Source organism: Netta rufina (assembly GCF_964035555.1).
Source record: "Netta rufina genome assembly, chromosome: 1".
Classification (NCBI taxonomy): Eukaryota; Metazoa; Chordata; class Aves; order Anseriformes; family Anatidae; genus Netta; species Netta rufina.
Genome location: NC_140123.1, coordinates 132351600 through 132377096, shown reverse-complemented (window position 1 = coordinate 132377096; position 25497 = coordinate 132351600). Strand labels below are relative to the sequence as shown.

General features: G+C 44.5%; 1 protein-coding gene across 9 annotated transcripts in view; it reads right to left on the bottom strand.

Moving 5' to 3' along the window:
- PPFIBP1 (PPFIA binding protein 1) overlaps positions 1-25497 on the bottom strand; it is a 117947-nt gene that overhangs the window by 78331 nt on the left and 14119 nt on the right. The window contains exon 1 of one of the 9 annotated variants that reach the window (XM_084293617.1): positions 24854-24871. The exons of 7 other annotated variants lie outside the window; for them this stretch is intronic. The gene's annotated coding sequence lies outside the window, so the exon portion shown is untranslated. Of the gene's footprint in view, positions 1-2366; positions 2777-24853; positions 24872-25497 lie in introns of those variants that run through there. One more of the 9 variants, XM_084293615.1, reaches the window with a different exon arrangement.

Below are 25497 nucleotides of genomic sequence, written 5' to 3'. Positions count from 1 at the left end.
GAGATTGCCCATCCAGCAGCAAACAACCTCTTCCCTCTACAGCAGCCATGGCAGTTCACACGCCACTTCAGCTTCATAAACTTCAGACATCTCCAACCACACACTGCAATGCAACAGCCACATCGGTCAAACAATGTATTTAAAAAAAAAAAAAAAAAAAAAGAACAAAAAATGCACCACCACCAACTGCTGCACTTAACTCAGTAGTTAACAAGGTTAGGCAAGATGATTACAGATAAACATCTCTCCCTTTCCCTTTGTTGTTATTTCTCTCTCTCTTTTTTTTTTTTTTTTTTTTTTTTTATTAATTTCAACAAGAAAGGTGTGGTGCTACTCTAGTATAAGTCAGGGAGCTGGTACTCTCTCTGATTTTGTTTCTCCTCTCACAGCCTAAGGGCACTTAAATTCTTGCTCATATTCCCCATCTGTAAAATGAGGCAAATAATGATTATATACTGCTACACAATGTTAAAGAAATTATTTAATTCATAACTGTATAGTTCTTTGAAGGCAGAAACAAAGTACCAAGTATTATTACCATGATGAAATGAGATATTTTCTCCCCCAAGGTACTGATGGAAAGAAAAAAAGCCATGCAAACAGCCAGCCATATTCCTAATGAGATGCAATACTCAGAAAGTGGGACATCTTAAAACAGATTGGACAATCTTCTTTCAGCTCAGAAGGATTGTTCTCAATACACAAACCACACAGGATTATAAATTCACATAAAGAAACATCATTTGACCAAGTTTCTACAGACAAAATAAGCATGCCTAAATAAACAGGGAAAATATACATTCTCAGTCTTGATGAGAGCAGAAAGAATTTCTCAGAGAAGTAAAGAAATGAAATTACATTTGAAAGCTTTGTGGGGGATGAATTTATATTTTCTGAATATAAAGCAACCGTCAGGACTGGGAAAGTCAAGTACATAAAAAGGAGCAGGTCGGGTGAGGCAGGGAAAGGCCCTGTGCAACAGAGAGGTCATGTGCAAGATAAACAGGGCAGTATGCTAGTTATTTATGAATAAATACAACTCCCTTTCTTGCTGTAGAGATATTTATGTATATTAAATAGCTGCCAGCAGTACTGTGAGTAAACATAATGTTAAGTTACTTTAACATTACCCAAACCACATCGTGTAAAATGACAGAGTAAAGGCACGAAAACACGAACTGCCTTCTGTAAGCAGCAGTATTTCCTCCTGGAAGAAATGGACAGGGAAAAAAACAAAAAATACTGCCTCCTTTACACATCACACTCCTTCCCCATTCCCTCCGGCCTGAGGTTCATTTTTCATATGAAAGGCTTATGAGGGCAGGGGCATCATTCTCTCAAGCAAAATGTTAACTCAAAAATAAATGAAGAGATTCATGGGCTTAACCCATACTGAACCTAGCAGCAAAAAGATGGCCTTCCTTCATCAGCATATCCACGTCCTTTCATGCCCTGGTACTGCTTGGATAACACAGTGGGTTTGGGAAAGGGGACACTTTTCCTACAAACAGGGACTTTATCTTGCACTGCACCCTTTGTTATGCAGCGGTCTTGGGTAATGTGAAGGCAGCATCCCTGCCCTCCATGCCCTGTGGCTGCAGCAGTCCCAGTTGTGCCATGTCCCATGCCTAACCCATTCCCTGGCCCCGATGGACCTCTGCACACTACATCTCACTTTTGGACATGTAGACAATATGCTGCCACCCCAGGCAGACTGACTCAGAGCAGCTCCAGGAACTGGCAGAGCAAGGAGGTACCCAAAAACCTGCAGAGAATGCGCAAGGAAAGAGCAGCAGCCGCATGGGAATAGTATCTTCATGGCACCACACCAAAGCAGCTCTGCCTGCTAAGACTTAGTGAAAAGCATTTATCTTTTCCAGATTATTTATACATTCTGCCATACTAAGGGCTACATAAAGGCCATCAGTACCATGTTTAACATGAATGTGTGCTTGGGAATAACAGGATGGGAATGCGTGACACTGAAACCTCACCCAAAACACATTGGTGCATGGATGAGCAGAGACATCAGGGGCTGAATGTGGGGCAGTGCAGTGGGAAACCCCTTGTTCATCTGCCCCGTTTGGAGCAGCAGGCAGCAGCCTGTAGCACAGCCTGTCATTCCTGCCAGGGCCAAGTCAGAAGGATTTTGGAATGTCGTATTAGGAGAGGCTTTTTTTTATTTATTTGGTGGTGAAAGCAAATAACAGCAGGAGAAATCTGTTCCAGCTTTTCAGACAGACTGCTGAGAGAAATGGGTCTAGCTCAAGCAGGAAGCCTCCAAGCAGAAGAAACACACCAGTACTCGAGGTGCAGGAATGGAGAAAGGAGGATCAAGAGCACTTTAGATGGATACAGACACATACCTCTTCCCAGAGCAACAGCACAAGTGACAGGGAGGATAAAAGATTTAGGTCCCAATAGTTCTGGCTACTCCTAGGGAAAGGAAACCAGCACAGCATCTGAGAAGTAAGGATGCAGCAATGTCCAGCAAAGGCAAGACATTCACATGGTGATGCCAGCAGACTGAAAATCTCCAAACACACATCCAGCAGAATGAGGCAGCCAGCCAATGTCAGGCTTTTAATGATGTTTTTACAGCCATGACCCATTCAAATCCAGCTGGAGCACCAGGACAGCTGGAGTACAATGCTAGTAAGTCTGATAAGCAGCAATAAAATTAAAGAAATGTGACCAGGATAGGAGGACAATAGGCGATAACTGCTCCTGGAGCCATCACATCATTGATTAAACGCCTGGGAAATAAAAGCTTTTGGTGCTGGATTTTAGGGTTCCTGGAAACAGGGTGCAATATCCACTTCTTTCCAGGTCTCATGCAAGACTCCAGGCAGCTTGTGGATCCAAGAGAGCTCACATGCAGTGATCTAGTGTGGGAAAGGTCAGAGACCCAGGAAGAGGGAAAATACCTCAAATGAGATGACAGTCCCCACACGCTGCAGGCAACTGAAGGGTAGCAAGCCAAGGTGAAGGATGCTGTATGCTAGTGGACATTGGTCTTCGCAAGCAGACGTACAGGGTGTGATTTACAGCAATGGCACCAGTCAAAAGGAGAGGCCCAGCCACCAGCTGGGACCTCAGAGGCAGTGGTACAGGGTGAGCGCAGCCCAGCCATGGAGTGCATAGCTGAAGTGTGGATGCAGCAACTCAACCTAGTTCTCTCAGAGCTGGAATTTAGGAGCCTCAAACCCTTTATGTTGCTAGATCGCACTGGAATATCCAAAGCAAAGTAGATAGGTGATAACTATCCCCAAAACAAGACTGCCAGCTCTGACATGCACTAGGCTACTTGGATCAAATCAGTCTAGACTGAATGCAAAATGCCACACCTTCAAGTCTACTAAACTAGGCCATTTCCAAGAGCTAATGCAACAGATAGTCTATTCTGTCAAATGTGTTTTCACATAAACTTGCCACAGTAATCTGAAAGCCCTGGGCAGTTTCTCTGCACATTGCCATAGACCTGCCGAGTCAGATTAACTGCACATGCACAGCACAGCCACGTCACACAGGCATGACAAGCACAGCAGGCCCCCTACTGAAGCCCTGGCACTGCTTGTTGAGCCCATGGTATACAGCAAGAATGACTCCAGCGGTCATTTCAGTTTTATTTCTTGGATAACCAAAATATACTTTACTACCTTGCCATGGTCCATGTTAAAACTTGAAAGCCACTATCTTTAAATTGTGGAAAGCCTCCCTGGACCTAAACAGCAGTTCAGACTGTATAAGTCATGACTACCCTTTAAAAGATACCAAATAAATGAATATTTACACAAGCAGAAGTAGCATGACATTTATCTACAACTCCTGCTGGAAGCTGTAATGCAGCATCATTTTAATATCATTTGAAATAAAAGCCTATAGGAGCTGTTGTGTAAGTTCTCAAAAAACAAACAAACAAACAAACGAACAGCAGATACATAGATGTTAGAGATATCTATAGTGAGGAGTGAGCCATTAGGTTAGTCACCCAGGCGAGGTTACGTATCCAGGTGAGCAGACTTAATGTTGATCTCCCCTGTCATTCTAGAGCCAGTAACACTGATCCATATAAACTTCTGACACTGAAAATAGAAAAATAAAGAATTTAATTAATTGCTACAGAGTCTGAGGAGACTTAACAGTGATATCTTACAAAAATTGATGATAAAGTGACATAGGACACAGGAAGCACAGTGGATGACATACATAGCAGCATTTAAAAAAAAACAGTACCAAGAAATTAAAGGATGACAACTGATGTAAAAATGGGAAATGAGCTTGTTTATTCCTAGTAATACCCAGCAACATCCTCTCTTGGTTTTTGTACATTAAATAGTTGGTCTCTGCCTGCCCCCCCCCACTTCCCCCGCTGATCACACCTGTATAACACAAAGCAAAGGTGAATGACAACTTGCAAAGACTTCCTTCTCACTACTGCAACCTCTAAAAATCCCAAGAGTTGGATGTCCAGAGATCTGAGTGCACAGAAAAGCCAGAGGAAGTCAGTGCAGCACAGAGTACCGAACGAACCCCACAGCTTCTTCCCACCATCGCAAAGGATGCACACACCTAAAGCTATTTTGTATGGGAAGCTTGACAAAATTGTTCTGGGAGAAGGTTCTGCATAAATTTCAAATGTGAAATGCAAAGGGAACTTTGGGAAATAAAACTCTAGACCAATAACAAAACAGTTATAGACCAATAACAAAACTAGTTCCAAACCTAGGCAATTACACAAGCTCCCATTAAAAGAGACATAAAAATCTAACTTAAATATGAGAGCTCAGATAAATACCGATGGTAGAAGGACCAAAACAGCCAGGAGCACTGCTGTAAATGTACCATGCATCATTCAGTAGCAAAGTCAGTAACTCTTCTAGTTATAACTGGTGCATCCCACCTGGGATACTGCCCTGGCATGCTGAGATACTGCTCTCGGCACAGAAATCATGCCAAGAGCAAGAACGGGTATTGCCAAGTTGGCAGAAGTTCAGGACAAGCAAGCAACGTGATCAGAATGCAAACACTAAGCTCAAAAAAAAAAAAAAAAAAAAGGCTAAAAAGTCAGACTAACTAGCTGACTTGGGGCAACAAAGACCAACTGCAAATATCCAGAAGGTGTGAACAAAACAGGGAGAATTCAGCCCAAATATGTATGGGACACGGGCACAAAAAAAGATACAATTTCAGGTCTAAATGCCAAACGGTAGAATAAGCAGTCTCAGGGCACACAAATGACTGGGTGTTCATTGCTTCTTGGAGCAGTTTTTTTAAACTAGATTAGACAAAAGCACCAGGAACAAAATTTACACAGGACATAAAGGACAGGGACATCTAAGTCTGTGCAAGCGGACCATCACAGGACCGGGGCTTCAGGCTATTGTAACAAAATAATTATGTCCTGTGCAACACAGGAAAAAAGAAACACAAAAACCAACCAACCAAACAAAAAAAACATCTGTCAGAGGGAAAAAGAGACAAAAAGAGGTAGGCAGGGAAATAAAAATATTTGAGGTTTCTATAAAGGGTACTGCAGTATGTCACGTATAAAACTACAAAGCCAGGGAAAAAAGTTAGTTAACAGTGTTATTGTAGGTCTGCCTAAAGTAATACCATGGGTTGAAATGGAAAACCTATCATTAGACGGAGCTTCTCCTCTCCATTCCAAATATTCAGCTCCAGCTAAGCCACGCAAGGCTCACAAATGGATGGGATCTTTGAGATTCCTCGGCTGTGAGGACCCCAAAAGCAGCATTCAGGCAGAGGGGAAAGATCCTGTCTTCTGCAGCGCAAAGGGCTTTCCAACACAGAGCAGTCCTGGCTGCTTCTTGGCACGAAGCTCCCATGCAGTCCTGCTAGAGCTGCCTGTGGCAGGGATTAACAAGCCCCACTTTGAGGCAGGGCAAGTCATGCTGCCCTGAGTGCAGACCCTGGGTTGCTTTGCTCTTTCCCACCTGGAGCACTGGCAGTGCTTGCTTCAAGACTCAAGCAGCTAATCCCACGTCTCCTTACCATGACTATTTTGGTAAATCAAAGATGTTCTTTGTTACTGTGGTTGGACAGAAAGTTTTAGTCATTTCCTTCTCAACAGAGTCAAGAGTTGCACAAACCCAGCCCACACCCCTAGCAAGCAGCACGGTCACTCACTAATGGGAACAGGAAAACCTTGCATGGAAAATGGTCTATACAATCTATTTTTCCTTTCTTCCTTCCCTCCTCAAGTTTCATTCACCCCTTGCTCTTCCTGGCTGCAGAGGGCGCAGAGATCCAGGGGGCTTTACCTTGCAACCTGCATCACCATCATCCCGGGAAGGCTGTAGTCCAGGGACACTGAGTGAAAAACGGGACTTCTGGGAAAAGGGAGGAGTTTCTCTGGCTTAAATTATCACCCAAGAAACCCCAAGAGAGAATAGCTACTCTGATATCACGTGTAATAAACGCATGCCCTACAGCCCAACCAGAGGACATGTGGGCAGACTTGTCTGTGTGACAAGCTCTTCAGCCTTAACAGCAAGACCTCAGCTCTCCACAGACACTGAGTTCAATGTAAGTTCAGTTTCAGTACCAAAGAACAACCTCCCAGAAAACTACTTTCATAATCAAGAGGCAATTTTTAGGAACGATCATTTAATACCTGCAGGACCATGCAAAACAGGTGAAATAGAAGGTTTTCTTGCTTTATTGCAGAGACCAATGTAAAAGACAATTGCCCTGGAGGAACCTTTCTAATATTGCCAGGAAGCAACGGTATTGCAAGACAAATGTAAATAAAGGTAAAACATGAGAGGTGCAAGATGCTTATTTTTTTTGTTTTTGTTATTTTCAGACTGTAATCTCTTAATCAGGAAGAAAACATAAATCCTAAACCTACAATCTCTAATGTTCAACAGTAATATTTTACCTTGCTTATCAAAGGTTTCCTGCATTAGCCGTCCATTTCTTTTTCAAATTAAGGAAGCAGAACTGCATGCAATTACATACTGGGTGGATTTAAAAGGGACACGATCCCATGTCTACTATCTGAAATATTCATATGTTGCGCTGTATTTAGGGCCTTGGCTTAACAGAAAAGCAGCAGCACTGTCTCTTTTCTTTGTACCTATTAGAAGCTTCAGGAATATTTTTGGAGGAATGCAGTCAAGCGTACTGCAAGCAAATAATCTGATTTACATATGTTCTTTACCAGATAAAAATAAAGATCAGCTTTGCCTAATCAGTTCTGATCAAGGAAAGAAGGGTTTTGAGTTACAAGATCTGAAAGATCCCCTCCTTTCTACTAAAAATGCCTCTGTAATATAGGACCCAAGTAATCATAGCACAATTCAAATCACTCTTCCTTCCCACACACTCACTTCACATCTGCGTGTTTGTGTTTAAATTAAAAAGCTACTATGACATTCTTCCTATCTTCCTACATTTTAAAGAAAACCGGGTGACATCTTCTTCAGGCAACAGAACTCAAAGCAGCTTGCATTTAAACATCTCCCACCGCCCTCTCAGGTCCCAAAGCTCTTGATGAGCTAAGCTTCCTACACACACGTGCCTGAATTGAATACAAGGGCCAGCCTTGCTCAAGCCAACAAGGCTTTGTGATTGCTGACCACTTGGACCACTTACACCTTGAGGATGCAGTGAGGCTGATGAAGCAGGTCATTATCCAGGCTATGGACAGGGATCTTTCAGCATCAACAAATCAGACAGAAGCCAGGGACCTGGGCATAATAGGCGTGACTGCTCAGGATAGCATCAGCCAGGCAGCAAAACTCAGCCTGCAGCAGGGGACAGCGTAAGACATGGTGGCCAAAGTTTCACAGACAAGAAACGTTTCCTGAAGTCCGTTTGGAATATTCAAACAAGCCTTTCTGCCCTGTGATGCGAGAAGACACTGCCTGTAATATACTGTGCTCACAGTTTGAAGCAGCATGGTTGCTTCTCCAGGAAACATCTGACAACAGCCAACGCTTCCCCAGCTGTAAACAGCTCTGCGCACATCCTGACCTCTTATCCCTCCAGAAGGGGTTGAGAAAGTTTCTGGTGTCTCAAAGTCATATTGCTTGGACCTCTTCGGAGAGCCAGCCGTTTCTGCACAAGCCTGCCAGGAGAAGAGGTGGCAAGCAGAAGGCTCCTCTGCTAAGAAGCAGCCTCCTTGGTCCATCCTTTGTCTCCCCCACACACACACACCTTCGAGCAACAAAACTCGATCAAGTGTTTCTTCAAGTCTCCCAGGAGAGCCTGACCATCCAGCTGTGGCCGGGACATCTTTCCGAAAGCCTGGGGGCAGCTGCAGCAGCTTGGCCAAGCTGCAGCTTCACATGGGCTTACGAAGTGGCCAGCTGGATGCTCCTGCACAGACATGGCTCCTGCTTGTCCAGGCCTGCACGGGCAGTTCTGCAAGCTGATTCTTCAGCTTCCAACAGATCTAAACATGTTACGAGTTACTTTTGCAGAACTTTCAGCCTTTCCTATGGCAAATACCTAGTTTACAATGGTTGTTACATAGAGAGGTTGTAGAATAGCAACTTTTTTTTAAAGGCTTACTCTGAGAAGATTCTTTCCTGAGAAGCATATTTGATTCTTTTGAACTCTGCCTTTTCTCTGCGTCAACAGAGCATTTGTCCTTTTTTTTTTCCTCCCTTTTCTCTTTAAGTAATGGATCAAAGCTACTACACAGAACTCAAAAATTTATGAAGGAATATGAATAACATACATTTCTAAGGAAGTCACCAATACAAGCTGATCACATCCAGTCATTTTGCCTTGGAAAGGTGGGAGAGGGATTTGAAGTCAAGCAGCAAAGCAATGAAGAAACAGTAACAGTCTGAATGCTTTGGGAACCTACTGACTTTCCATGGGAAAAAGTCCTTGATGCCTGTCTTTTACTTTGGTATGGTAATGGTACAATTTTTTGGGTAAGGCCTTTTGGCAAAGTCTAGTTTGAACCTGAATTAAATTAATTGGGGCTAAAGCTTGGATAATTTCCCCCCATTCATATACATCACCTATCCACACCAATTACCACCCATCAACACCCAATATCTGTCACATATAAATCACCCCGTCCCTGGATACATTTCCCAGGCGCTGCAGACCATGTAACAGATCTCTTACTAACAGGGGGACAGGTGAGCCACACTTACACAGAAAATGTTAAAATGCAGATGTTCCAGCTTTTATCTTTATTTTTCATTTCTGGGAGGCTGCACATCTTTTGACACACACAAAAACACACAGCATCCACATCAACAAAACAATCTGATTTTGGTTATTACTGTACCCACAACTGAAACCCAAAATAGTGCTTGTTCAGCCTGCAGGAACCAGCCTTGAGTTTAAAAAAAATGTTTTGATCCAAAACTGGAGGTTTTAGCACATGCAGAAACATGAAGTAAAAGCTAAGGGACCCAAGCAAACTAACCACATCATTAACCCCAGCAACACAAGCAGCTGCAATATAATACAGCAACATTTTCTTCCACCCAATGGTAAATCTGAACAATGCACAAACACAAATGTCACTGAATCAACACACCAGCACTGGAGGATATGGATAACATAGCCAACTGCCACAGCAAATAAACAATTTTTGGGATCATTATAAATAACATTAATAACCTCGTGAGTCAGAGAAGAATAGCAGATAGGCTGTTTAACAAAGCACTTGTAGGGAACAGTAGGAATAATGAAATTACAACTGCAGAAGGTGTAAACAGCATCTTTCAAATCGCTAATTTATCTGAGTTTAAGTGGAACTAGACATGATCTATGCATGGAAAAATTTTAAGACTATGAATAATTTCATATTAATCAGCAACTGAGTCAATGTCCAACCAGAGCCCCACTCTGTGCAGTGTGCCAGCTAGCTCATGGCTTGATTTCTGCAAGCCAAAGCAACGGGCTGTGGTCTGTGAAAATAGACATCAACTGGTGGGAGATGTAGAAGTAACTGGAAGAAATGGAAGATCATTATATGAACTTAATTGAAGATCTTATGCCCATAGCACCCACTTTATGGAAGCGGTGTGATAATAAGCCTGTGTGACTAGATATGATAGAATTCAATCTCCTGAAAGACATTTTCCATAGCACAAACTCGATACCAACAAAAACTGCTCTTGTCAGTATTCTGCCTCTTTTGTAGTTCTGTCAAGCTTGCTGACAAGAAGGTGACCAAATCTTGCTAAGCCCATGGAATACTGGAGCACACTGGGCGGACAGTGATCTCCAGATTTCTACCGTCACAGCAACGCCAGCCACCAGCTGGCATCTCAAGCAGCCCTGGCACTGAAGGGCAAGAGCTCACAGCAGCTTTCTTAGAGAGGATTGCCTTTTTTATGGTAAGATGATCACAACAGGATGTCACACTATGATCAATAAACTAACACAAAGAGACTATCGAAGGATTTTCTCTCTCACAGGCACCAGTTTAGGTTTATTCTTCTCCATATGCAAAAAAGCCAAGAAAAGCCTGTGAGCCTCCTGGTTAGAGGTTTATGAGACAGCTTCAACCTTGGTACACTCCATCATGCAGAAAAGGCCCTGATGTAACAGTGTTGGTCATCTGAACCTGACTGGTGTTGCCACATACTGGTTTCCCTCTCAGCTCTATGAGAAATAAGCACAGAATATTCCTTTAGCGGAAAGGATTGGGCTTACACTGAGGCCTTGTAACATGTTCCAGGACAATGCCTGCCATTCAATTATCCTCAGCTGTTACAAGCACGCTTCACTTTGAAGTCTGGTCACAGCAGTACTTTGCCATTCCTAGAAGGAACTTAAATAGCTCCAACAACACTCTGTTATATGCCCCTGTTAATGAGGCACATGCATCCAAATTCCACATTTCCAGAGCCAAGAAGTGAGGCAGAAGCTAGGCAAACAGCACAAAACAAAAGCACTTACCATGTAAAAGAGCAAAATACATTTTTTTTTTTAATATATATATTAAGAAGAGGCAGCCAAAAGTTTGAGGAAAAAAATAATCTAGAAATTAAGATCAGCTTAACCAGATGCTTTGCCAGCTTCACAAGCAAAAGGTTTATAAGTTTATTTTGCTATTTTTCCATACAGACACGTCAGTTGTTTCAGCCCTTTTAAGCTAATACACATGCACACAACAGGATTCAGATGATGTGTTTTTATATGCGCTGCAAATAATCCTGAAAATAACATTTCTACTAATCACGTTGTTCCACACAGTTTTAAAGCACATGACTGCAGCATAAACCCCTCACCACGTATTTCTGGCCTGGATTCTAAAGGATATTAAATTTATGGGGTAGTGTAGTCTATCAGTCCTCACCCTATTAAATTTTTGACTCGCTAGTCAATTTTGACCACATCTGGCAGAAGGGAGAGAGATTTGACTGGGTGCCACATTCTTACATCTTCGGGAGACACTACTATGTATGTAGGTAGAGGAGACGCATGCAGATCAGCCTCACGCGAGGCTGAAATCTGCTGCAGGAGCTGATCAATGCCTGGCTTTATTTGGCCCAGTCTGTCAGCACAAGCACACGGGCTGGCCCCACACCCAGCACACGGGTTGACTCCTGTTTGGCCACTATCAGAAACACTGGAGAGAAACCACAGACCGATGCAAAAGGGAGGGAAGAGATACACTGGAGGTAAGGGGCGGGAAGGACAGTGAGAACAAACGGGTCTGAGGAGAAAGACCCCAGTCATGGCAGTACAAAAGGCCACAGAGAGGAAACAAAATTGTAAAGAACAAGGGTTCATCAACTCTGCTACCTGATGAATAGTGGTGGCAGCTGTTTGTCATCTCCACACCTACAAGAGCAAGGGTGCCCTTTCCCTGTCCTCCTTCCAACCCTCTCTGAGCTGTATTTCATCTTCAGATACCTCCAGATAACACTGGATGCTCTTGGGTCCGCATGGCTGCAGGCAGTGGACAGGACAGGAGCAGAACAGCAGCAACTGAGCTCACACCTGGAAAAGTACCATGGCAAACCAGAAACTCCCCAATCCACATGCCTCACAGCTGCAACAGAAAGCAAGACCCCTCTCCAGAGCCACTTCCTACTTTATCCCAAGGAAAGGAGAAACGCACACCACGCTTCATGAAGCATTTTCTTCTTTGGGAACAGAAGCAACTCAGAAGCACTTCTGAAAGAGGACCAGGATCGTTTGCAACCTATGTGGGTTTGATTTTTCCCAAGGTGTGCTCAGTATCATACAGTTATTTCAGGGGCAGAAATATGATTAAATGATCCTTGGTGCAGAAGAAGGGAAGGCTCAGGATCAGAAGCAAGCAGGGACTACCCTCAGAGGTGCCAAGCAGCTGGGATGGCCAAGGGGAACATCCTGCAGAGCCAGGAGGGACATTCATCCCCAGGCAGGGCCGAGCAGCCCCGCAGTATGTACCACCACCACCCTGGCAAACCAGCTTGGCCCCAATCTTCCTCTGTGCCTGGCAGCTAGTGGATAGGTGGCTGGAAGTTTTATCTGTGTTATTTCCTAACAAATGAACATTTCTGTGCCTTGAAAGAGGAAGAACATTAGTATCTCTTCCCCACTCTCTCACAAGCCTTTCTGGTCTAGTTTGATTTTATTCAAGAATCTTCTTCATAACCACCCTATTAGAGCACTTAAAGGAGTAAGCGAGGATGCTGCCACCAGCATTAAATACCCTTCCACTGGCATTATCCTCAGAGGAAAAACTTCTTTAGCTATCAGTCTCTCTCCTTCAAGAGGTCAGTGTCCTGCAACAAGGGAACAACAGTTTTTCTCTCAGGGAAAATAGCAAGGAAGCAGTGACTGTACCAACCAGGGACAAAAATACCAAGGAAGCAGTGTCTATACTGAACAGGGGGAGGGAAAAAAAGAGTTTCACTATTTAATTTTCATGTCTGGAGGGAAGTAGCCTATGATTAGATCAGGAATCACAAGAACATACTTTCAGGGGAAGATTTCTAAAACCCAAGCAATCATACTTAAGAAACAGATGGCTATATATTCCTTTTTGAACAAGCACACATTTTCAAGATAAAAGATGCAAGCAGAGCAAAAGATTTGGGGGATAAGCAACAAGATGCAAAATCATTTTTCCCTTCCAGACTATCATGACAAGTCCAGACTGATTATAAAACAGCTTAAAAAGTCACCAGCAGTGTCTCCCTCCACCCTCCTATGATATTAATATACAAACCATGCTTGCAAATTGCAGCCTGCTCATCCAGGGGCATTTTATCCTGCACAGGCACCAGAGGAGCCCTGCATGGCCACAAGCGCCTGAACAGCTCAGTGGCTGCAGCTAACACCCCAGGTGAAGAGCAACACATGTCCTTGAGATAGCAGCATGGAGGGGACACCAGTCTGCGATCTGCGCTGTAATGCATCAGTCTCTTCAGTCTGGCTCCTGTTATTAATAGCTGGACACTGGTATCAAAAGCTCATGGTGCCATGCCACACTGTGTCAGAGACCACAAGGTTTACAGCAAAAAGCTAAGAAGTACTGTGGGGAGAACAAGATAGAGCTCAAGTAAAGGTATCCAGCAAGCACAATGAGCCCTACATTGCAATTAACCCCAGGGGACAAATGCATTGCAGTATAGCCTGAAGCAGAGCCGTGTGGGGACATCCAATCCCAGAAAGCAGCTGCCTTTATCCACAAGCCTTCAACTGAGCTTGGTCCTATAAGCTTTCCCACTCCACCCACACTGTTTTCACACCTATGAAAGAATAAGCAGCCCTGACCAATGCAGCAGTTAAGCATAAACAAGTTCAGTTAAAGCTAGGTTTGTATTTCATCTGAAGTACATGTAAATAAAGATTTCATATTTAGCTGTTTGGTTGGTTTTGTGGAAGGGAGGTTGTTTGTTTTTTAAAGGAAAGAGGCAAACTCCACTTAGGAGCCAAAACAAAAGCTTCATGTGAAAGAACCACTCATGAGATGCTAGTGGCAAACAACTGCACTATTTAGTATGCATTGTAATATATCTTCATTTAGAAATCACCTAATAACCATCATTCCCAATTATGGGGGGACAGTTAATATGAGAAGCCATAGACATCCCACACAAGGATATCTCTATAAAACATCCTATTATAAGAACGTTCCTAGAATATAGCAATTTAGCAAAATATGATTTTTAACTTCTGTGTAAAACTTTGGACATACCAAAAGGGCTTCAGTACCACTACACCTGATTATTTTCCACTGTGCAAAGTGGGGAAAGGACCATCTTCAGGAGGGTATTCAGGAAGGTAGTGGAGCACAGATAGCACCCCCCCCTTCCCTACATAGAAGGGCTGGGTGAATCCCAAGCTCTCTTTAGAGCACCTTCCACAGATATGAAAGATTGCTTCAGTGGTAGTGTCAGTTGTTATCTTTCAAAGTAGAGAAAAGGCTTTTAGGTTTCCTGAAATATCCTCTAGGGATCCTGTGAATTCGTAGAGGGGGAAAATAGCCTCCTATACCTGACCAAATAATAAAGTACAACTGCTTTACCTACCGGACAAGTCATCATTTGCAAAAATGTTAGTTTCAGGGGTGCAGTAGAAAGGAAGACCCAAGAATAAACATACCTTGTCCTGAACTTATACCCCAGTACTTCCCAGTGGCTGCCTTAATTAATTGCTTTAGTGATGGTAAGCTGTCAGTCATTAAGATCTTCATTATGAACTGCCCCAGAAGAGGACTGGACCATTTTATGATGATCTTGCACAAAAACTTAGCTACTGAGCTCTGACACAAATTTCGTTTCCCATTCATTCACTGTTTACTGTCTTGTGCACAGTAAAGAGTCTGTAAGTCTGTCACCAAACCATCATCATCCCAAGGAAAACATTCTACTGTAGCAACCAGCAGCACCAGGGAGTCACCTTATTGCAAAGCCTGGCAGATGACAAGCCATACCTTCACTTCTCTGCAGCTTGTTGAGGCAACCCCACAGGCACAGCACATCCTTCACCCCAGTGAAAATGAGGTCTAGCAGATGTCAAACTTGCAGAGCACTCATTTTAAAAGGGGGAGCAAGTCAAGTCAAGAATCAGACAGGACTTTATATGATACAGAGGCCCACGGAGGAGAATCTAGATGAACCAAAAGAGCACGAGAAGCAAAGCAGAGAAGGGACGGGCAGACTGCTGAAGAGTTTACAGGAGCTGTGTGAGCAGCGCTGAGCAGCCCGCTGCAGCTAGCTCTCTTCTGCAGAGAAATGCAACTCAAGGACGGATCTCCCAACATGCAAAGCCACCTTTTGTTAATTGATTTTTCCCCTTTATATATATATATATAAGATGGGGACCCACAGGCTGAGAGATCACCTGTTGCAAGATGAAATCAGCCAGACAGCATACCACAGCTCCTACCAGGCTCATTACACCACCATAATCGTCATGTATGCAACAGCAATGCAGTCCGGTAAATGCATCTCCCCTCCTTGCCTGCAACACTGACTCTTACAGCATCGCCTCTTACTCTTGAGGGCACTTACTACAATCTTTCATAAAGGTCTCCTTTGTGTAGCCTGATTTGCCAAGAAGTAATCACTCTCCTCTTCCCCTTGTAATACAAACAAGACAGAGCTGTAAAGTTATTTAATTTGCTGTTTATTCCATGGTCCTCCTTTCCAAAAAATTTCTTTCAGATGTTTTTGATGAAGCCAGATACATCAGATCATTAGAAAAGATTGCCTCATAGAAACACAGTGTTTAAAGAAATTTTGTGTGGAAAAGATGAGCAATTTAGGATGCTTTATATCCCTGAATTTGTCTGCTGTTTCTTGCCAAAAGAAATCCATGAACTTCCTTCGTTTAAATAACACAAAGTACTGAAGGATGCCTGGCAGTGGTACTGCATGGAGATGAGGCAAGCCACCAGCTTCTGGCTTCAGGTTCAGGGCTCAGCTGCTAGCTCATTCAGGAGGCCTGAGAGCATCTCTTCCCCATGTTGTTTTAGACTTCCCCTCTGTAAAAGCAAGAAAATACAACCAGCACCCAGGAACCATTCTTCTGTACTGATACTGTGGTCCCGTGTGTGCAACCCACACTTTAACGGCCAGTCTTGCTGTAGCTTTTTCAACTTTTTATGTGACACCAAACATTCCCAAAAAGGTCACTACTGAAATAATCACTGACCTACAGCAGCTACCACTCCCTCAAAGGGAGTCTAAAATAGGGGATCCAGCCTTGCCTGCAGCTCAGAAGCGTTTGCAACAGATTATTTGGCTTCTGGCTGAGTCCTTGTTCTTGCTGAGCCCTCAGAAGTTTTATCAACTCTCACCAAGGAAGGGTGAGAGTTGGCTTTCAGCACCTTACCACACACACGCCTCTTTGCTTTACCTGTTTAAAACCATCCATCCCAAGCAAAGGGGTAGTTATGAACTCCATGCAGAAAAAAAAATAGTGCTAGTCAAGACAAAAGGGAGAAGAAAATTGTTTTTTAAAGAGTAGAATGATTCAAACAGTCAGCATTTGCGAAGAAGTCCTTCAACATATCTCTATGTTTCTGAGTTCCCAAACAGCTTTTCCATACTGCCGTGAGTTTTGTGTTATTACTAGCTAGGCACAGAGAAACTTAATTGTGTCATATTACCTATTCAGGATTTGACTTCCTATCCAAGGGCTCTATTAGTTTTATTTCAAATTGCATGTTATAATGTTGTTAAGCCTATGCAAATCCCACACTGTGAAGTTAGCGCTAATAAATGCGCAGGTAATCTTAGAGCCTCCACACAAGAATACTGATACAGAGCTTAAAAATAAGCTTTGTTAGTATAGAAAAATAAAGTGAGCACACAGGAAATATTTTTGAAGGCTAGACTTTGCAAAATCCATCCTCAGTGTCTTTTCAAAGGGCCAGTGAACTACTACACATCCCCTCAGCTCCCTGCTTAAGCAGAGCACTTCACCGTGTACTCTGTCGGATTTGCCGCCGGTTGAGGATTGCAGCTGGGATTTGCCATACAACAACCATGCAATTTGAAGACCCAGTGATACTGTGCAGTCAGAAAAGCGAGCGTCAAACAAAATCAACAGGAGTGTCTGCTAACTCAGGCTGACATGGAGAATTTTCTCTGGCTGAACATAAAGGGCACTTGACTCGAAGGGCACTTTTACAGGGTTGTGCATTAACTTCATGAAGCACCACCTCAACATTTGTTTGCTCCAGCAAGCACTGAGTTAGACCCAGAGTTTTGATGCTAATACTCGCACATTGGAGCACACAGAGAAGGTACCAGGGTAGGGCTAAACCAATTTTGGATTTATTAAAGAAATATATTTTTAGTCCTTGCATGTCAGTCATTGCCTCTTTACAGTAAGAGCTGCGAAGATGTGGTCTAGTCACAAACCCCAAGGGAGCATGATCCAGACACATGAACACCCGCTGGCTCAAAAGCTGGAGCTATATGCTCCCCACTCAGCTACTATTAGCCCCAAAACAGTCCAAAGGGGTAGGAGGGGTTGGGAAAGGGCCACCACACTGGTCATACGACCAAAGGAATAGAGATGCTGTGTGACCACCCTACAGCCTCCCTGAGGTCACCTCCAACCCAGGCCTCCTCTTTGCTCCTGCTTGCCCAGGAGAAGAAGTTGCGGGCGAGAGCAGGCTGTGCTCCAGCTGTGCACAGCTGGCAGGGTTACCAGCTCAAACAAGGTGAGATTGCTCAGGGCTGGACACGGGGTAGCAGGGAACGGGGCTGCAGGCCCTCGTCAGCCAGCCCTCCTGCTTCGCTCAGCATAGCCGCGATAGGGATGATCGCTGTGGTGAGTGCGCACGTAAAGGTGAGCTGCAAGTTACTGCTGCAGCAGCTGGGGACTGACTTTGGCCAAGTGTGGGGCTGGCTGGAAGGCAGAGTCAGGAAAGCAATGAAGAAAAGTCCTCAAGCCCATACAATTTATCTCTCTGGTCCTCCTGGTAGCCCTTTCATTACATCACTCTGTGCCTAACCAAGAAAGAAAGGCCAAACTATAGTTTTCTTTATTTTAGATTTATAGTTTCCCTCCAACTAGAGGTATTTTTAAGCCAGGAAAAAGCAAAAGATTTATTTGTCCTACAGACGCTGTAGCAAACTCAGTTCAAAAAAAAAAAAAAAAAAAAAAAAAGAGACCATTGTTTTCCTAGTCTTTAAAAAGAGGGGAAAAAGTGAACAAGAAGCCAAGATTATTAACAGACTGAAGAGAAAGCAAAGAAAAAGAGCAATAAGAGCCTTTATTCCCAAGAGCTCCTTTTAAACAATTTAGGAAGCACCAAGCCATGTAGCTGTACTTCTTATGACCAGCAACGTTAAGCTTGAAGAAATGAGGAAGGTCAGCAGGATGGAACAGCTTCTTACACCCACACTGTGCAAGCAGAGTACTGAACACAAGCGTATCATGCTGAGGCACATAGATCGACTGGAAGACACAGACAGCAGGCCCTTGACAAGGGACAGGAAAGCTCTTTCATACCACGGAGTTGAGTGCACCAACCAGGTAACTTGCACATGTCCTTGCTCCCAGCTTGAGTCCTGCTGGATATTTTTAACAGCAGTATTACTCTGTTAATTCAATTCACAATTAAACACACTGTATTATGCTCTTGCTATACAAAGCATTTGGAAATTATATATACACATATACACAGCTATACACACACGTTTTATAATACACACAGCCTGAGGAGCATCATTTGATGTATTGTTGATAGGCAGACACTTCTGAAATGAGACAGACTTTGAACAGCGGTGCAGCAGGAGGGCAGCATGCAGGGAAGGAAAGTGGCAGAACAAAAAGCACTAAACTGCTGCAGGACTTGATATACACACTGATTAGCAGAGAGCTTGTCTACATTGAAAAATTAATTCAAGCAGTGCCCGTAGCTTGACCTCTCATCTGCATCTTTAATTGAAGCGTGGCACTTTTAATTCGAGTCAGAGGGAGACAGAGGCAACAGTTTGACAATGCGTGTTTCAGCAACACCTAGCAGCAGCACAAGCAGGCAGCGCTCAGGTAAATCCTAAATCCTGTGAGTTCACCCTGCTGTTTTCCCCTGCCATGCACACAGATATGCAGGAACAACACCCTTGTACCCTATGGACAAATTCAGAGAGCAGCTGAACTTTTTATAATATAGACCCCTTTATATATATTTACATATATTTACTTTAATATTTCAGTGCTGTATCTATATATACACATATATAAGAAGCATAGTGCTCTGTATAAATACACACCCCACAGAGAGCATTTGGACCCTGTGGTGTCCTGGCAAGCACAGGCACTGCTATCCAGAGCACTGCCCTCTTTTCACAGGAGGCCCAAGTTTACCTGAGCTCGATTAACGTGTGAGGGGTCTGCTCCGCCTCACAGGACCACCTCTTCCCACAAATACTTCTCTTCAGCCACTTGACACAGGAAGCGTGGCAAGAGTGTTATTTTGAGCACTCATGACTTTGCAGGAGCCAGTATTGAGCTCAACGCACGTGGGCAAGGCTCAATTACAAAGGACATTGGAGGGTGGAAAAGTGATTGAGTTGCTGGTCCCATGGAATAGGAGGAGGTGGTAATCACAGAATAGCTTGGGTTTGAAAGGACCCTAAAGACCACCTGGTTCCATCCCACTGCCCCCAGCAGGGACACCTCCCACCAGACCAGGCTGCCCAAAGCCCCATCCAGCCTGGCCTTGAACACCTGCAGGGATGCGGCATCCACAGCTTCTCTGGGCAGCCTGTGCCAGGGCCTCACCACCCTCTGAGTGAAGAGTTTCTTCCTAATGTCTAATCTAAACCTACCCTCTTTTAGTTTAAAGCCATTCCCCTTGGCCTACCACTATACTCTGTGACAGAGTCCCTCCCCAGCTCTCCTGTAGGCCCCCTTTAAGTACTGGAAGCCTGTCTATAGCAAGGAGGCATTTGACCCTGAATCAGGATTCCTGAAGTTGGAATCCAGCCAGGAAGCCAAAATAATAGCCCTTATGCTCACACCACTGAATCTTGACTGTTCACAAGCTGTCTGGAATACATTTTTACATTCATTTAAGAGACAATGCACCCCACTCCCACCACTAGAGAAGATACTAATTTGATGCTTTCTCCATTCTTGCTTTGACTGTTTTCCATTATGCAGATCCCTACCAACTAAATGCTTTCTTCAAAATAGACAAGTTTTATAGGATTGATTTTTTGTGTGTATTTTTATACTTCCTCCCTGATGTCACCAGAAACCTTTAAGTATTGCACATGCATACATATGGAAATTCTGCTTCTACCTGGATTACATGTCTACAGTGTTTCTTTGAATCACCTAGCTCCGTGTCTTATGCAGGAAATTAAATTAACACAAAGATCGTAAGAGCTTCAATTTGCAAAACTAGACTGGCACTCTGCATTACAGTAGGTGGTTGACCAAGCATCTTGAGACAAGATCTTGTTCAAAAGCCTTGTCCAAAAATTCAACACCGCTATCTACTACCCCAGCAATGCAGTCGGTGAACAGAAAACAACCACAAGAACACAGCCAAACAACCACTCCTCCTGCTCACAGGCTCAGTTGATTCGCAGTCCTAAAATCTGTAGGTCTCTGGTACCAGCTAACTTAATCCAATGCAGCGAGGGCTCTGCACGCCACTCTGCTCCCCATCTTGGAGGAGTTCAGGATCCAAAAGAGGAGAGATGGATGAAAGAAGGAAAGAAAAAGAGTGCAGCAACATACCTGAGCCCTGGAGCCCCAAGCAGAGCTCAGCCTGGCCTTATCCACCCCAGCAGCTGCTCAGTCCCCCAGCACAAGCAACTTTTGTGCTAAAGCTGTGGCACAGTGCGTATTCCAAACAAATATTTCTTAAGGGGAGGAAGAATAAAAAGAAAGATGCAACAAGCAAGACTCTGGGTACAGCTACTTCTGCTGCTAAGTTTGTGGCTTTAGCCTATTTTTAGGCAAGTTGTCTTTGCAGATGCCAAAATAACATCTCTCCCCCCCTACACACATACACAGCTGGACGGGAATCATAACACAGCCTGCATCCATCACAGATGTGAGTTACGAGAGGAAGTCTCAAGAAGCAGCCTCCTCTCTGGAAATCCAGCCACAAGCAGTTAATATGCTCATCTGCTGAGCAGGCAGCAAAGGGGAGGAGGGACCCACAAGTACAGGGGATACAGCAAGTTCCTTCCTCGCCATCAGCAGCATTTCCTCTGTACTTTACTCCTAAGCAACATGCTTGGAAAATCAACGCCTGATTCCCGCTGTGTAATACAGAATTGGTCCTCTCCTCAAACACAGGTGCAATGGGCACAGAGGATCAGAGCTCACAGTCAGAAACTGCCTCTCCCCAGCCCCAAAGAGGGGTCGCATGCCTGTTGGCACCCACCAGACCTAGACAATCTCCTCGCAGGCAGAGGCGGCGGCCAGATGGTGATAGTGCCACGTTCACTGCCACATTCACACCCGCAGACAAGCCATGCTGAGCTCCCGTGCTGACCTGCAGTTTGAAACCCTTCCACAGCACCCCTACCTCCCCACTCCCAGCCCCCAGGGCCACTCCCACAAGGTGGTGCTGGGAACCCTCTGAGCACCACGCTGCTCTCTTTAAGCCCAGAAGCACACCAGTCCATCACTCGCCTCCATCAGTGTTTGAAACCAGCACCAGGCCCAGAGTGTACGCATTTTTGTAGGCTTGTCACTTTCTGCAAGGCGTAAACGCTCACTGGGAGAAATATGCCTAATCCAAAGACGCAAGCCAGCAAAGCTTCACGTCCCCGTGGGTGACCTGGACTCCATCCAGTGAAAATACTCCTGGCCTCCAGGGCTGTCCTCCCTGCTGGAAAGTCCACCACACCTTCATGCCAGTGCTGGGAAAAGGGGTCAGGGACAGAGCCAGCTCCCCCAGCAGCAAGCTTTCCTGCTTCTGTGGCCAGTGCCAGGCTCCCTGTTGTCAGCCTGGACACCAACCAACCCTCAGCATGCCCCAAGCACTGCAAGAAGCTCTGCAGCAACAACGAGGCAGCCTCCTCATGCCCACTCGAAGACTGACCCAACCAGATTGTCTCCCCCTGGTCTCCATACCCCTAGGACACATTCTTATTGCTGTCAAGCACGTGGAGTGAGCACACGTACCTGTATGATAAACAAAATGCCATCAGGCAGGCTAACCAGCTCCAGGTCAACCCATGGCATTCAACCTGCCCTCTTCCATTCTTGCAGGGAGAAGCACATGAGCCCACAACCACAAATTCACGCAGAGCAGGCCCATGCTTTGTTCAGCTCCCTTACTTCATCTTCAGCACTGCTGCGCCCAGTCCTCTCCCATAAATCCATCCAAGGAGCCTTCGCTTCTCACAAACACCCACACAGTGAGCTTGGAGCACTGGTTTGTCTCAAAATTTCTTTGAGCCTAATACAGGCATGGCCAACTTCTGGAGGAGGATTCACTTTTTGTTCTTCGTAGTCTTAAAGCTATGCAACATGCTGAATCTGTGCTACTATCTCCTGTTTATTGTGGAAGGCGTAACAGTTTAATTTGGATTAATCTCATGTATGGCATCTATCAGGCTCCAGAGAACCTCTGGCTGCCCTCGCATGTCTGTGTAAACATTGATGAGATCCAGGCAGGAGGCTGTGGAGATGGGAGACAAAGTTCCTGCCTCGAGGCTTTGTAGTGCAAGCTAGACAAGCAGGATTAAAGACAGGACTCTGCACTTACCAGGGGATTCCACTGTGAGTGACAGGTCATGCAGCAGGGCACAGCTGCAGTTAGGGAGCCCGTCCTCCAGCAGGGATGTGATTAGGGGTCACATACACGTCGGCTGTCAAGGACCCCCCTCCTCTCATTGTTGCTAGGAGTGGCAAACAGGACAGGAGGCACTGAGTCTGGCCAGATCACACAGCACTGAAAGCTTACAAGACAGAGAGCTGCCACACCTGGGATGGCGAGGGGCAGCTGGCGAGATGAGCACACCCGATACAAAACCCCAGAGCCTGGAGGGACCTCTTCTGTTGTTTTTAAGTCAATCATTAATTCAGCCAAATGCCTCCGTCTTCTTACAATAGCAAGTGTTATCAGGGGATAGGACTTCACCCCACTTTTTAAGGTAAGGCATGACAGGATTTTTCATCGCATGTGACAACGAAGCCAGGCCTAAATCCCCACAGCCATAAAAAGATGGTATAGCATATTTTGTAAGAGAAAGCATTACCTGCAGTGCCACAGCCAAATTCCAACTTAGTACCGCCAGTCCAGCTGGATGCGCTGTCCTAAATGACCAGGACGCCAATCCTAAACTATTGGCACATGTTTGTAACTTCCCTACCCGCTCAGTCTCTCCCTTCCAGAAGTGCTGCAATAAATCATTGTATCAAGGCAAGTCCCTACAGAAACATTATCTTGTCCCAACTACATGTACTTCTGCATTTACAGATGCCTGACAGTAAGATTAGCCTTGCCTAACTACAGCAGACCTCACTCTGCACCCTGTTATTTTTGTGCCATGCCCTGAAGTGACCAGAGCAGCATAGGGCACAACTACATGCACAGGACGACCTCACATATGCTTTGACAACTGCATTTTCGTGCCAGCGCTGTATTTCACTAGGAGCAAAGTGACTTTTCAGGACAGTGCAGGACAGCACGTCAAACATCTTCTCTTCACAAAACAAAACAGGCCCAGGCATTTATTGTGAGACACTCAAACACAGACTCGCCACAATTTTTGCTCATTGTGTCTCCGTGGTGTTTTTACTGATGAATGAATAAATTATCATTTACATCAAAGGCAAGGTTTCCAGTTGGAAATTGTTTACTTTCCTCTCAATCGAAGAAGCTCTGGCAAACTCATCCAAGACACAGATTATGTACAAACCAGCCAGCAAGTACTTGCACGCTGTGAGCTGTTGAAACAGGAATAATTCAATCTTTTTGTAGTCTTACCCTAGCTAATTTGCCACAAGCTGTCTCTTTTCAGATGCTACATGAAACACAAGGGAAAAGAAAGCTGGATTTAGCTGGTGCACTTACAGTCAGTTCATCTACCAAGAGCTCATGTCAGGTAGTTTTCTATTTAAAACAACTCATTTTTTCAGCCTCACAAGGTTAAAAGAACAAAAATTTATTCCAGTAACCAAATACTGAACAAGCGTGCAACAATTACTTAACTAATGCAAACGATTTTCAGTCTGCATGCAAGGAATATATGGGATAATTGTAGGGCACTCTCTTCCATTAGCATTTTGCAAGTACTTTTTAGGTAGCCATGGAGACATTACAGCCTTTTACTTCTCGCTGTCACAACTAGACAGCTATTGATTTATTTGTAAAAATTCCCTGAAAGAGAGCAGAGAAAGAAGGAGTTTCATACACCACAAGATCTGAGTGCAAGAAGCTGAAGACTCAGAAGGATTTTAGATAGAGACAGCAGCATGGAGGCTTCTTGCAGAAAGTAGCCCTGAACTCCAGGTACTGCTTTAGCACTTTTTCCAAGTCAGAAGGAAAAAACATCCACTACTACATAACATGCAGACAACAGAGGGACAGCCTCCCAGCCTGGTCCAAAAGGAGTAACATCTCTAGCTCTACCTGCCACCATCCTGTACAAAAGGAGGCAATCTCCAAGGGCCTGCTGTGGTTTTGCTCTGACAAAAAGCTCTCTGGAGATGTGATAGGACTCCATCCTTGCAATGTTGTCACCATTAGCAGGGCAAACATGGTTCCAGCTTCCAACCTCACTTTCAATGCTCTTTGTAATGCCTGATAACACACACCAAAGGGAATGAAGAAGGAAGGGGATGTTAAGTTTGGGAATGTGCAGAACTGCTTTTACTATGGAAAGTTTCCGTTTACCGAATCAACACAGGCAATCACCACACAGGGCTAGAAGACATTCCCTCTCCTCCCAGTCAGCATATGTGGATGCCTCACCCCTGGCAGGCATTGCAGGTGATCAGTCCCTCCTCTCTATGGGAAAGCCTTTTGACAAATGTCTCGCCCAACTTCTCTGCACATCACCCTCCTTTCCCTCTGCAGCTCCAGAGTTTCTGTAAGCAAAATAAATGCTGGTCATTAGCAGCCATTTCTACCATGATGCCCAAAACAATTCCAAAAGAAATGCCATTTGCCATATAGACATCTTTATGATCAAGTACTTCTGCATATGTGGATTTAACAGTGCATGTCGTGATGAGTGATTCTGAAAGCCAAACAAGCAACCTGGAAAAGACTGCATCACACAGATAAGGACGTGCAAGTAATTACAGATTCAGGTCCCACTCAGATACTCTTAGTAATAAGAACAATGTATCAGGCCCATAACAGATTTTTCCTTTTGGATAAAACAGAGAGGAAAGCCTATTCGACCAAAATATTTTTCTTATATTCACCTTAGACACAGTCACAACAATGGAGCCCAAACCTGCAAGATTATCTTCCCCACCAAGCTGCAGGAAGTTTACCAGCACCACCCTGAAAATAAATCACAATGCTCTTATCTCCACATTACATTTTAAGCCTCACGGCTGTTCACGGAAAGGATGCTCTCTAGCAGTGCTGCAAACAGAGGGACAGCC